Here is a 15087-nt window from a genome sequence, read left to right as displayed (position 1 = left end):
CATTCTGATTATTCCAATAGTTTACAAATGGCTGGTTTACAAATGGCTGCCAAACAGTCCTCAAAATGTAAATCAAAAATGAACCAATGCCAAAGCCTCCTTTTAAATGCTTGCAAAGTTTTATCTCACTCATTTGCATCCACTTCTCATAACTGCTGAAGCAATGGCATGCAAATAGTCTTGTCAAAATTATGCACTTTGATGTGGGAGATCTCAGTGTTAAGCTTAGCATGTGGCTTAAATTTTCCCTACTGAAACTAATGGGGTTTAAAAGTAGTGCCCTATATTTCACAAAAACCAGAAGTGCTTTCTAAGGCCTTCAAGTAGGTCTTCTGAGGCTCAGGAAGGCTGTGCAAGGCTTCCCTGGCCTCACAACACCTCCCAGACTTGACCAGAACACTCTTCCGGTCACATCTGGGAGGCACAGTGAGTCCCTCCTGAGGATCCATGTTGGGTCAAATGGAGAGCACAGTGTAGTAGAAAACTATGCATGAACTAAAACCAACAGAAAATTGAAGGGAGGAAAGCTACATGGACGAGAAAAGTCATAAGGCCCTTCTGGAAGGCTAACAAGGAGCATGTAAATCTTAAATCAAGTGTGAGGGAGTTGAAAAGAGAAAAGGTCTTACCCCTTGTGGCCGCCAACCTGGCCTCAGCCCACTCTGATGACCAAGCTAGTTGATATGGATGAAGGCAGTCCTTTGGGTACTTTGCCAAACCATGAAGGACTTTAAAGGTCAAAACCAGCACCTTGAATTGTGCCTGAAAATGAATTGAAATGGCTTTTAAAAATAAAATGCACATGTAACACGTTTTCTTGAAGGTATATTTGTGAAGCAGGTTCGGAGAACAGATTCATTTTTATCCTTAAAACAACAATTGGGGAATAAATGGGTGTGCTGAATGAGCTACTCTAAAGGTTGCATGGCCATTTATCACATTATAAGCTTAAGATCTTTGCTTGCCAGTTTAAGAACTAAAATATATAATGCTTTTCCTTGAGATATTCACAAATCATGATGCTCTTCGTCAAATGAATCCCATTATTGTCCTTTCCTGTGAATATTGTACTTTATTACAATGTGATTTTATTAGGAGTGTTGGTTAAGGTACCTGTGCATATTCTTCACAATATTCAGAAACCCAACAGCCCTTAGAGGAAGAGAGTTTCTGCAGGAAAATTATACAAAGTACATTTATTTTCTGTATGTTTTGTTCCAAGTTTTTTCCCCCAAGAATTTTGTTTCATTTTGCCCTGCCCTCGTACTACATGTTGTCAATAATTGTCACTGGAGATCTCTTTCAGCACTGTACACTGCAGTTTTACAATAAAACAAGAAAGTCATCCCATCCTACGTGAACTGAAAACACTGCCTCATCCCAAGACAGACTTTGGTCTCTGTAGCCCAATAAAGGTGTGTCATCACACCTGTCCCTTTCATCTCCTTCCAGTGGGGTAGGTGCACATCAGTGGGGTGGGGTATGACATACTTTGCAGCTTGTGCAGCAAAGGAACCCGCTCAGACATGTATGCGCTTCACTGTTGGTCTTTTATTAACAGTTTTCTTAAGACAGGGACTTCTAGGTAGTGAAGTGTCTGTTGTCACACCTTGGTCAGGAGTCCTATAGCCTCTTCTAGAGTCTTTAAGGGGAAACTCTCCTGTTTCTGGGGCTGAAGCTGTTTGGTGAGATGTTTTCATTCAGTTTGGGCCCTTTGTTAGGAGGGCTGGTCTTTTCCCATTTGGGGTCTGATGCCCAGCTGTGCCCTGTCAGACCTTTGGCATCTCTCAAGCCTTGAAATAGTTATTAGCCAGGATGGGACAGAGGGGCCTTGATGCCCAGGCTGGTGAAATGTAAACTGCAGCACTGATTGCTAAGTAGATGCACCTGTGTAAGGTGGGAGCCATGTGACTTGGGGAAATGTGAGCCGAGTCACCTAGGCAATGGAGGAGTGGTGCAATGCACCACTGGGCAGCCAATCAGAACAGGTCACAAGACTCATGAGACTATAGGGTTGCCTTGTTCTGATTGGCTAGCTCCAGCTAAAAGGTGACAGGAACAGGCACCAAGTGTGGGTTGCTGTGGTGGATGTTCTAGGTGAAGTGCTGTTGGTTTGTTTTCTGACTTTGACTGCTTATTGTGACTGTGCCTTGCTATATCCCTGACTTCTGGACCGTTTGACTGAATACTCTTCTGCTTGCTGCTTACCAATACATGCTTCTACACTCAACAAGCCTGTGTCTGTCTCTGTGGCTTTGTTTGGGACCGGCTGCTTCCTGTGCTGCCCCATTGCTCTGCTGCTGACAAGGAGGCACATTCCATCCTCCTCTGCCAGCCTGACATGCCCCACGCTATTGACAGAGTTATATCCCTGTGGGCTTTTATTCCCCAGTCAGTTGAGGCACCTATGCCCCATAGGGACAAATCTTTCTGGGGTGCTCTTGGGTCACTCAACCCTTCACATTCCCCTGCACCTGCATTTCTACCTGAGCATCTCTGCATCCAGGTTCTTCCTCCTGTGTTGCTTCTTTTCCTCCCTTCTCCATCTCTTTCCTTCTCTGCTCCAGTTCTGTTCTCCGTCTTTCCTTCTGGTTTCTCCTCTCTCCCCCCAACTTGTACTTCCTTCTCCTTTTTTGAGGGCTCCTATGCTTGGAGACCTCACCCCCTTCCAGTTAGATGGCCAGGCCAGGCCTTGACAGTTTTCATCAATCCTGCAGCACCCAGCAATGACATCACCACCAGGCACACTGGAGCCAAATGTCTGCCCACTGCAACCCCACAGGGATTTCACAGCACCACAAGGCAGGAACAACACTCTAATGTCACAAGCAAACAGAGGCCTTCCCCCATCAACTGCTCAATTCCTTGTCTACGAGGAAGTTTGAGATGCCAGGGAATTAACCTGGGAAATTCTACATGCAAATCATGTGCTGTTCCTCTGAGCTATGGCTTCCTCCTAAAAGTTAGAACATAGTTAGCCCAAAACATTCTGCTGCCTGAGGCGAAGCATGAGATGGTGCCACCCCATTACACAAAATGAACAATATGAATGCCAACCCTTTTTTTTTTAAATAAACACAAGAATAATTCATAGTTTTGCATTTTCCTCCCAGTTCTGAACAAAGACACTGCCAATAAATGGAGTTCTGTATTTCATATCTTAAGAATTTTATTTCATTTGAAAGAAGAATTCCACAAATCATTAATAGGCAGCAACAGATAGAACAAAAATCAGATAGTCTCAATAACAGTCTCAATTGTCATTTAAATTCGATATTCTTGAGAGCCTTTTCCACACCTGTGTGCATTGATTTTCTCTTAACCACAAACAATGGAAGTAAAAATGGTTTTTGCAAACTTCAGAGTCCTTCATAGAACTGAATAGATCAGGGGTGTCAAACTCATTTCATATAGAGGGCAGAAATTAGTATTCATGGTGCCTGCTGAGGGCCAGAAGTGACAATATTAAGTAGCAAGTGACATCATTAAGCAGCTGATGGCCAGAAATAAGCACTTTGTTCTCACATAGTAACTCAGCTGCAAGGAATCTTGTGCGAATCTTGTTCATATTTTCAAGATATGAGCCAAATTATCATGTTGAGTGAACCCAATTATAACAGGGACCAGATAAATTGCTTCCAGGGGCCGTATTTGGTCCTTGGTCATATTTGGCCCCATGTCTGACATCCCTGGAATAGATCTTTGAAACTTCTGTATCCAACCAATCCTGCACATGCAAAGGACTTGACTATGGTTTTTATAGCACAGAGGAGGTAAATGGTGCTTTGAAGATTCCTGTGCTATTTTTATGCTATTTCTGTAGAACATAAATATTGGTGAACATGTTACAGAATTTGCCAAGCGTCTCATGCAAATTACATGGAAGTGGTACATACTTAGCCTTATTCTTGATATGCAAAGGTGTAAAAAGCACAACATTTAACATAAGACCATTTGCCAGGATCAACACATTATATAGCAGAGATAACTGTCAGATCTTTAGCTGCTGACATCTCTGGATAACCTTGAAGAGAAGATTTGCTTCCTACACTTAGAATTACCTGGTTTTATCTTCTAACAAAAGAAAACATCTGGCAGTATCCCTGTGCCCTCCTTTACACCTTGACCATTTTGCTTTCAGTATTAATAAGTGTCTTATAAACTTGTATGTTCTGAAATAAAAATTAAAAGTTTCATACACACTGCAAGAAACAAGTGCACTGGTTTCTTAAAAAAAATGTTAATTATTGTTGAAAGACAAAGAACTCCCGAGAGCTTGGAAAAGCAGCAAATAGTTGTCTTTCTGCAATACCTCCCTAAAAACAAAACAAAAAATCCTCTCACCACTGAATTCAGTGGGACTTACTACTGAGTAGTCATGTTTAGGTTTGTAGTGCTAGTTGTTCCGCAGTGAGCTGTCTGTGACTGCTGACCCAGACTCAATTGCAGCCTCACTTGTTACTGGCAAGACTTACTACCTCCTTATGCCCCATGACAACAATGATGTATGGGACAATCTTGCACAGCTTAATAAGTAGGGTTTGTATCTCAGTGGCAGAGCACCTGTTTTGCATGCAGAAGGTCCCAGGTTCAATTCCTAACATCTCCAGATAAGACAGGTGTGTTTGAAGCCATTGAGAGGTGTGTCAGTGGTCTGACACAGTATAAGGCAGATGCCTGTCTTCAGACACTGTTTCTGCAAAGCAGATACTTATCTATTCAGAGCGGATGCCTGTCTGCAGACATGTAGGGTGCCAAACTGAGAACCAACAATTTAGACCAGGGGTGTCTAAAGTTTTTGGCAGGAGGGCCACATCATCTCTCTGACACTGTGCCGGGAGCTGGGAAAAAGAAGAATTAAATTACATTTCAAATTTGAATACATTTACATAAATGAATATATTAGAGATGGAATTTATATGAATGAATGATGGTCTTGCAATAGCTCAAGGCCAGCCTTTCCTTTGCTGCCGCTGCTGCATCCAGATGTGAAACAGCAAGCAGTGGAGGAAGCCCTCATCCCACAGCTCACACGAGAGGTTGAACAGTCTGCCATCATGCTGAGAGCAGTTGCATCTGGCCAGCGAGGGCTCCAGCGAGTCTCCGGAGGGCCAGAGGTTCATTGGAGACTGGGGGCTCCCTGAGGGCCTGATTGGGAGGTCTCGAGGGCCACAAGTGGCCCCAGGGCTAGAGTTTGGGCACCCCTGATTTAGACAAATAGCAGGGAGTCAGCACAAACCCCATTCCTCCCCAAACCATGCTCTGGGTGAGGCTTCTGAAGAGGGTGGCACAGAAGCAATAGCTCTTGGCTTTCTGGAAAGATCATCTTGAATGAGGCAAACTCACTTGGCTTCCCTTGCGTATTGTTTCCCTGGGGCTGCTGACTGAGAAGACCAGAGGTGGGCAAATCCAGCACAGGCTTCACTCCTGTCAAGTCTCTGCCTGCTTTAACTCAACTCAAAAACAAGTCCCAACAGGCAGACTTTCCGAGTTGCCCGGAGCGTTTTGGGGATTCTAAAAGACTCAAGTCCATCCTATCCATAATCAAGGCAGGAGGGGATGGAACTGCTTGAGAGTAGGAACAGAAGCAGCAAGAGGGAGGAGGGTCATGTGCAGCAGCTGGGAGGCTTACCACTATGACCCAATCCTTTGCAGCTCTATTCAGAAGTAGTCCCATTGTGGCCAGTTATTCAATGAGCCTGCTGGAGCCATGCCATTTATCCTGGATGGCTAGAAACTGTCTCCTTCCTCCCTCCGCCCTTTCCCCTCCCTCCTCCAGGGAAAAAAACCTTCATCCAATTATCATTGGTTCCCTCAGATATGGACAAGAAGCCCTCCCTCCCCCCTCCTGCTCAATGCAAAACCAAAACATTAACCCTTCCCTGCCTCCTGGCTTGAACTTCCCTGCTTCTCGCCCGATCTGAATGATGTCCCTACAAGGTCTTTCACGCCATGAAAATGTATGCAAGCACATCCAGACAGACTTGCACATGCGGGAACTCATCTTGGGGTCGGGGCCTTAGACTCAAGTCAGTGCCAGAGTCAGTGTAATGAGTCAGCAAAAAAAATATGTTTTGTGACTCAGACTCAAGTCACCTTGAGACAAGGCCATGAAAACTAGTCATTTATGTAAATGTTTACAAGTTTAATGAAAGCAAATGTTTATGGGTGTTTATAGCTAAATTAGTTATTAGTTTCTATGTTTAAGAAATAGGGGAAAATGTTATGTTTAGCATGCTTATATGTTTGGAACAAAGTAAGCATTTTTGGTCTGCAAACAGAAGACAGGCTGTAAATTAGTCTCAAGGAATGTTTCTTGGCAAACTGTCAAGAACATCAGATAAAGTAAATGCTTCATGGAAAAGGGAGTATAAGAAGCTGGAATTTCCCTCTCAAGCTAATTGCTAGTATGACAAATGATTTAAGCTTCTCTTGGAATCAAATTTACAGCCTTGTATATTCATTATACCAAAGCAACATACCCAAGCATGATGCCAATGTTTGCATGCCAATGTTGAATGCATTCATCAATATTTTAATAATTATTGCTTAAAAGTGTAAAGTAATGTTAGTAGCAACGTATGGTAGTTTAAAGTGAATTTTTAGCTGTCAGAATAGTAAGATCAAAGCATGAAATACACAGAAAGGGAAAAACTATTAAGAAAGGCTTAAAGCCACAAGTTTGAAAATTGTAATTCAGATGCAACATTGGCAGAAGTAATCTATCTCGCAGACAGCTCACAGATATGGAATATGGGAGCTGTATCCCTGTAACCTTGAAAAGCACATGCCTGGCAAAAGTTAATTAATAGAGTCTGACAGGGAGACACTGGAATGTGGTATAACATTACTCCTCAGATAAGACTCTTATCTTAGGCAGAAGCATTCCTAACTGTATCTCCTCTGTAGACTCAAAGTGACAGATTTAGATACTTTTAATTGGAAATAGGGAGTAGCCAGGATGCACTTGCAATAATAAGTTATATCTCTCTTGACACCAAGAAATGATAAAACTAAAGGTTATACACAGGTTAGAAGCATTTTAATGAGAAGACAGTTTATCTTGTTTGACAGACAGAGATAAAGTTTTCTAAGATACAGACACCTGCAAATCAGCTAGACAGGAACAGATAAGCAGAAATAACATTCCAGAGAAAGTCTCCTGATCAGCAAAACATAATGAGAGCCTTTAAGCTGACAGAAGAACCTGGATTTAGTTAAAATGAATTAGAAAGAGTTCTTAAAATCCTTTTTACAATAAGAGGTTAGTCTGTCTTGTATTAAATAAATGAAATTACACCACTACGCAGATCACATATAGAGAATTACACATGGAATAAAGAAAAGACCAAAGGGCTTAGTTTAAAACAGAGGTTGGCAGAAAGCCCACAGTGATTGATGAGACCAGACAGAAAGGAATTTGGAAAGATAACACTGGTAGCTCTTAACAAGGTCAGAAATAAACAAAGACATACCAAAGGCCAGTAATTGAGTAAAGAGTGCCATTTACTGGTTGTTGGAAACAAAGTTTTCTATATGTCTCAAATGTACATTTTACCTTTTTGGGAATCTGTAACTGGAAACCAATCAAATGCTTGTAAAGTTATCTGTGGCCAACCCTGAGAAAGCCCCCATCTCTGATGTCACACACCAGCCAATGAGAAGTGTAAGACTCCTCAAACAAAGGAGCCAGAATCAAATATAAGCGAGAGGCTCACACTGGAAAATTGCTCTCTCAAGGGCTCTGAGACTCCCACATGGCTCTCATTGCTCTCTTCACTTTGGACAGGAGTCCCTGAGAAGCCCGTTGCTGGCAACGAAATAAAGCTTGTAGATGATCACCACTCTTGCCTACTGAGTTTGCTTTTGACCTTGCAGCAACCTGACTAGTTCCCATCCATGGAGGAGGCTCTGAGGAGGCCACTGCTGTGTCTCAAGAGCAATCAGGACATAAATAGCAGCCCTAGAGTTGTCACATTCAGCACTGCTAGGTTAAATGGGGTATTCCCCTTAGGTAAGTATTACTCCTCCCCTGCCCTCCAAATTTCTCATGGATCCCCACTTGTCAACTCAAAAATCAGCATACATCCAGGATTGTATGTGTCAGTCCTAACGGAAGGTAAGTATGTGTAGAGATGAAAGGAGAAACTGGTTCTAGATTTTTTTTTAATGGGGTGGTATAAAAACTTTCACACCCCCATTCAAAGCTAAGTTCACATAAGACCCATTGATTTTGGTTTTTCAGTACTTTAACACAATTCAGTTGATATAAAGTAATCTTAAAAGTGCTTTACTGGATCACACCAGTATATATGCTTGCTTTTTGTATATTGGTGTATTTCTAGAAAAGTTTGAAGCAGTAATATTAAACAGGAGAAACTGGATACAATTATGCCAGTTTCATAATCAGTCTAAATACAGATGATTAAAAAAAAAAGAATAATTTACCTTCTAAAATAAAGCATACTCTATTGCTTCTTATTTTTACCCTTGCTGATTTGGGATTCAAGCAGGGATCCAGGAGATCTGTGCACCATGAGAATAACTATAAAGGTGTTATAGTCCTGCATAATATTTTACAAGGAATGAAGTGCCCCTTATAAAATCATGCATGAATACTTGGGTCCAGAGTGGGACATAAAAGTGACTGATGAATTTATAGAAAAGAAACCAAGGAAAGCAGTTGTGTGGGTCTCCCTGTCCCCTTTTCAAATGTATTGAGCTGGACATCAAGAAGATTATGTGTACTTCAAATTGGTTTTGATTCTCCTGACCAGTTTGACACTGTTGGTGTCCTGCTGTCCAAAAGCATTCATGTACGTATATTGCAAAGGAACATTCTCAGGGAATGTCATGCACACATTATTCTGCCTTGTCCTCTTTCCTTTATCTCATATGTATTTTGCTTAGCAGTGGGAAGATACAAGAGCAGATCTAGAACTCCATAACATTCAGACATAGAACCGCTATTTTGGCTTAGCTGGCTACCTATTAGTTTCCAAGATCAATTCAAAATGCTTGTGATTTTTCTTAAAGCCATAAATCATCTGGGTCTGCCTACCCAATGGAGTAATTCCTTCCATAAATTCCATAAATTCCTCCCTGGCCTCCTAAGACCAAATTTTACATGACCTTGAACACTCCCAATTGCATTTCCTCCCACATATTTTTAATAGTGAAAAATATATTCCATTAAAATGTTTAAAATAACACATGGGAGATGCAATTGGGATTGAAACTATAGTAGGGCAAACTCCTAAAGCGCCCTCTATTGCAGTTCTGCTTTTTAAGTCTCTCCAGGTTGCTATTTAAAAGACAAAGAATTCACCCACCAGGCCACCTTACATATTTACAGGCAAATCTACTATGGCCTTTAGAACCATAGTGTAAGTGAGACTGGTGAGGGTTTGTACCAGGACCTTTTCACTGGTGGTACCTACACTCAGAATTCTTTACAAAGGGAAATCTGCCATCACCTCTTTATCTTCATTTTGGCTCCATGTTAAAAAATGTAAATCAAAAAGTGTTTTGAAATATAGTCGAACCCTGGTATCTGCAGATACTGGGGTCTGAATTTAAATCCCTTTAAAAAAAACACAAACACCAAAATCCAACTTTTTTACCTTTTTGCAGCCAACCTGCACAGTTTCCAAGACAATAGAGCTGTTTTCAGGCCTGAAAGACTGACTTCTGGGATGTGCAAATGTTCCTGTCTTCTCCCAAGTTTGCCCCATGCAACACAATGTATTCTGTGGCAGGCCAGAAGTTTTTAAGGGGCTCTAAATTTGCATCCCAGTATCTGCTGGCATCCGTGGTGAGACAAATTTGTGGATGCTTTACCCATGGAGACTGTGGGTCCACTGTAGTTCATTTCAACTTGGCCATTTATCATTGAGCTCAAATCCTTGGTGGAAGTTTTAGTTTCTAATTAAATGCTATCGGGACTTTAGTTGTGTTAATTAGTTCAGTTTAAAAAAATTGTATTCCAATAATGATTTTATGCCTTGAATGCCCTTTGGCAGAGAATACATATTTTATAAACAAAAGCAAATAAATCCTCTGTTGGGCAGGGTAGAACATTCCAATATTCGGGTGAACCATTTTCTTCTTGGAAGACTTGGTATCAATTCTGCTGACTAAGGGCCCATTCCTATCCAATTTTGCAGTGCCAGTGCAACCGCAATGCAGCCCCACGGTAAGGGAACCAGTGCTTCCCTACCTTCAGAAGGCCTCCATGACTGCCTCCCCACCTCAGGAGGTAGTGCACATCCTGTTGGCATGGCTGCACCAGTGCTGAAAAGTTAGATAGGACTGGGCCCTCAATCACCTTTTGTATTGCTTACAGAATAAAAGATGCAGGCTGAGAATTATGGATTTTCAGTTACATTAGAGAATCAATAGCAGGGTGCAGGCTGAAAACAGGAATAACTTCTTAAGAGTCATATAACTTGCCAGTGCTACCTGAAACTTGACAATTCATGACCCAGCACAAAAACAGCACTGGTTTAACTTGAGACCATAAGAGTTGCTTTACTAGATCTGACCAAGGTCCACCTAGTGCATTGGTCTGTTTCCAAGGGCAGCCAGCCAGATACCTCAGGACACTTACAAAAACCACATGTTGCTGGTAGCCATCCTCTGTTACTTTTTCCTAGTACCTGCTACTCAGAAGTGTATCGACTCTGAACATTCTGTCTATATGAATGCATAAACCATCTTTGATTAAGTCACAACATTGACTCATCAAGCTCAGAATTGTCCATAATGACTGGCAATAAAGTTCCTGGGTTTCAGAGAGGCTCTTCCCCAGATCCATCTGGACATACTAGGAACTGAACTTGGGACCTACTATATGCCAAATTATTATCAATCATGGCAGATAACCATCAAATTGATTTTATATATTCTTAAAAAAAAAAAAAGATGCCTTCTAAGCTAGTGACCACCTGTTCTGCCAAGCTCCCTGGTCAGAGCTTTGCCTAGGTATCCTATGCCCACTATAAAGCTAATTAGTTCCCCCAGCTTAACCACTGAGATCTAGCAGAAGAACTACTTGTGCCCCAGCAGGAAGGAGACCACTAGGTGGCTTGCCTCTAAGTCTGCAGGGTCCCTCCTCCCTGTTCTTAAGGCAGCCATACTTTCAGGTACAGCAGCAGCACCCCAGCAGTCCATTTGAGTAATCTGTTGGTTAGTCTGTTAGTGAGCCAGTTAATCAGTCCAAAAGTCCAGTACATTGTTAGCCAGTCCACTGGTTCATTAGCAGAGTCATGGGTCAGTACATGAGTCAATAGCCAGTTAACCTGAAGCTTAGTCCAAAACACAGAGCCATAACTCCCAGCCAGCCTCCTTTCCCTCCTACACTCTCCGTCCACTGCAACCCACAAACCATTCCTGCATCAGGTGCTCTTTTATGACTAGGTACCTCATTGCCTCTAGTGGCTACAGCTGTGCAACACACCCTCTGCTGAAAGCCCAGGCCTTAACCCTTAAAGGGGCCATTGCAGACTCCACATCCTATCTCTTCGCCAGATCTTCCACAATTCCAATACACCACCACAACTTCCTGTGATAGTAAATTCCATGTGTTCATTGTTTAAAGGGTTTTTTTCTCAGTCTTGACTCCTGAAGTGTTATTTGCCACTTAGAACAAAACATGATTGCTCCTATGATTCAAAAGGAGCCCTTCGGAACATCATTCTAGAACCAGCAAGGCTTATTACTGCAACCACTGCTATATTTCCAGTAGATGGAATTGGAGGGATCACAGACCATCTAGTTTTATTCACTTTCCAATGGCAGGACAATCCACCCACAATCATGTACAGATTATCCTGTATAATATAGAACACTTTGTAATATAAGTATTTCCAAAGGTACTTAAAGATGAAATAATATCTTCTGGTGATCTTCTGGTAATTGCACATGCCTGAATTTGGATAGCCACACGTTAACTCTGAATTGAGATGCAACATGGTTGTTTATTCCCACTTTGGGCTTTTTCTTTTTTTTGGGGGGGGGGGTCACACCACTGCAAAGTCTTCCATTTTGGGGTAGTGTTTGTGGTGAAAAATCCCTCTTGGGGATATGCAACTTTGGTTGCAATCCTAACCTCACTTTCCTGGGAGTAAGTCCCACTGAACATAATGGAACTTACTTCTGAGTATACCTGGTAAGGATTGTGCCCTTAGCCCCTTAAGGAATTTCACTTATCTTATAGAAGTCTTTTGTCTTCCCTTGAAAATAATTAAACATTTCTCCTTAAGAGGAACCCTTCAGTTGACATCAAATTTCACTTTTTTTCAGAGATGTTGGTGCCAACTTTACTCTTCATCCATCTGGCTAGCCACTCCACATAAACTGTTAATCACAGTTTCATCAGTACCAGTTGCATCACTAGGGAGTGTGGACTGCACTGGGTGACACTCTTGGAGTGGAGTGGGACACCACTGGTGGCCTAGATTGTGAAAGTCTTAGTATTTCTGAATCATACCATATAGTATACATCGTTTGATGAGTAATTTCATGCAGAATGCAATGAAACAAACTGTGTGGAATTATCTGCATTCTATCAAAAGTTATAGCCAAATAACCAGCAAAGGAAAACACAACTTCCTTAAGAAACAAAAAGTGGATTTCTTTAACTCAAAACTGACCAATAAGACTGATTGTTCCAAGAGCCAAGAGGTGTTTTTATGACACAGCAGGTAACCAATAAGGTTCTCATACTGAGTCAGCTCTCATTTCCATGAATCAGAGCTAATACTAGAACTCTTATTCAGTTGTGTGAGTGTCATCAAGTTGGCCACTGGTTTTGGTTGGCTACTGATTTGTTGGGTGACATGTACTGTTATATATTAAAACAAACAAACAAAGTGAATTGGGATGACACCAAACCTAGCGATGCCACTGCATTTAGGCTGTGAGTATGATATTGTAATTGATTCTGTATGGTTTGGTATGTGGGAGGTCTATCATGGGGTGATGCAATGAGCTCTAGCACTAAGTGACACAAAGCCTAGTGGCACCTCTGATCAGTACTTCTCCCAAAAGGAGAAAAACAAGTACTTAGTGCTTGTATAAATGAGAGAGTACATAATTTGTGTAAGCCTGCAGTTTGGCCTTTGATTCTAGTCCATTAGTTGCTTGAAATTCGCTCATCCTAACATCCTAAACTGAGATTCATCCGGTTCTATTGCCTCAAGGACCAGCAGACCCTGTTTCAGTTGAAGTCAATGGTTGAACTCCTATTGACTTTCACAGTAAGCTGTCCTTTACTAAGGAAATGCATTGCTACCACTGGGGACTAATTCAGTCTATAATAATTTAGAAGGTTGCACGAGATGGCTGAGGATCAAAATCTGTGTCTGGAAGTGGTCTCTGGGGTTCTATATGTTTATATGCAGCATTAAATGGGTCCCAGAATCATTTGCATTTCCGGATATTCTGTTTTTTTCTTGGTTAAGGCTGTCTAGTAATTAGATTCTTCATTCCCTTGTCAGGAAAAATACAAAACCATCAAAATGCTAGGAAAACATTTAGGTATCCAAAATCCGCCAGTAAAGCATTAAACTAAAACATGCTTAAGGATAAAAATGAAACTGGCAGCCCAATCTTAACCTGTGCTGCAACAGGCAGGCTGGCTGGTCTGTGCTGTATCCAGCACAGGGTTTGAAGTGGGTCCTGCTCAATTTGGAGTAAAGGTGCAGCAGCCACCTCAGTGGGGCTACTCGGATTAGTGGCAGTGAATTTGCTGGCGCAGATCCAAGCAGTCTGTTGTAATGCTGGGCTGCTCGGGAGGGGGGTTAGGATTCAACCTAACTGCCTGAGGCTGGTCCCACCCCCTTCCCCAGCCTGGTCCACCCACCAGTCTGCCCTCAGCCCACCACCCCCCACCCAAAACACCCCCATCCTTTCCTCTCCAACCCCTTGGACCAGCCGCCCTTGGCCAGCACAAACTCACCTCTGCCAGGGCTGGATTTGGGGAGGCCAGCACATGTCATTGTGCCAGCCTCCTCCACTCCCACGGTGGCACAAATGTACTTGCAAGACAAGTTGGAAAAAAACTCAAGCCACTAACATGGCCTATGGGGTTATTTTCCCTGTCCTAAGTACCCATGCTGATCTAGGATCTTGCTCCTTACACCCAGACATGGCTGGGCACATAGGCAAACTTGCCTATGCATTCAGTGCTTGGATGAGAGACTGGGGCAAATGTGCAAGGTAGGGTGTTTTTTTAATGCTGCTTTTTATAACCTGTGAGCATTAACTAAGTTGTCCCCTTGATGGGCCAGCCTCTGCTCCCCCCTCCAATGTTCTAGTTCAGCACTCTCCTGCTGCAGGGCTCCTCATTTTCTCTTCCTCTCTGTCCCTCTCTTCCTTGTCCAATTCAGGGAGTGGAAGGCGAAGCAGAGGCAAGCAGGAGGACTGAGATGGGCATTCCCCACCAATCCAACTGCTTCAGTTGGCCTCATGGACAGGACTGGCCTTGCCATAAAGCAACCTAAAATGGTTATTTGAAATGGCAGCCTTGGCCATCATGGCAAATAGTTATGCACCCTAGCCTTCTGCCTGTGACCCTGTGCAGCCTGCTGCTCTACTGACCACAGTGGGCAAGTTGGAAGAGGCCTGCATCACCAGCATCCCCTCCTCCCTCCGGTGTTGCTCCAGATCACCTCTCCCTTCCTCCTAGGTGCTTATGAAGGAGAAGTGGGCAGGAGCCTGACCACCTTCTACTTATGAAGAGCTCACATGAAGCCTCCCTGTTCTGCACTGCTTCTGTTTGCAATGAGCAGGAGCAGGGGATGCTGGCTATTCCCTGCTCTCATTCATTTCAAAGAGAGGCGGCACAGAACAGGGCAGCTTCATGCTGCAGGGAAGGTAGGATGGGGGCCCACATGCTCTCCCTTCATGGTGGGTGGGAGCACAGATATGAGGAGGCATTTGGGGGGATTCAGGTAGCACAGGGATAATGCACCTGTTCATGGAGATGACCTTTGCTGTTGGAGGTTAACAGAACACAAAGGCTCTGGTTAGGTTCCTAGATGCTACTTAGCATTGCAAGAACTGGGAATGCTCTTGTACTGGAAT

This window comes from Tiliqua scincoides, chromosome 6 (assembly GCF_035046505.1).
Source record: "Tiliqua scincoides isolate rTilSci1 chromosome 6, rTilSci1.hap2, whole genome shotgun sequence".
NCBI lineage: Eukaryota > Metazoa > Chordata > Lepidosauria > Squamata > Scincidae > Tiliqua > Tiliqua scincoides.
The sequence above is the reverse complement of the archived record's forward strand: the minus strand, read 5'-3'. Positions refer to the sequence as shown.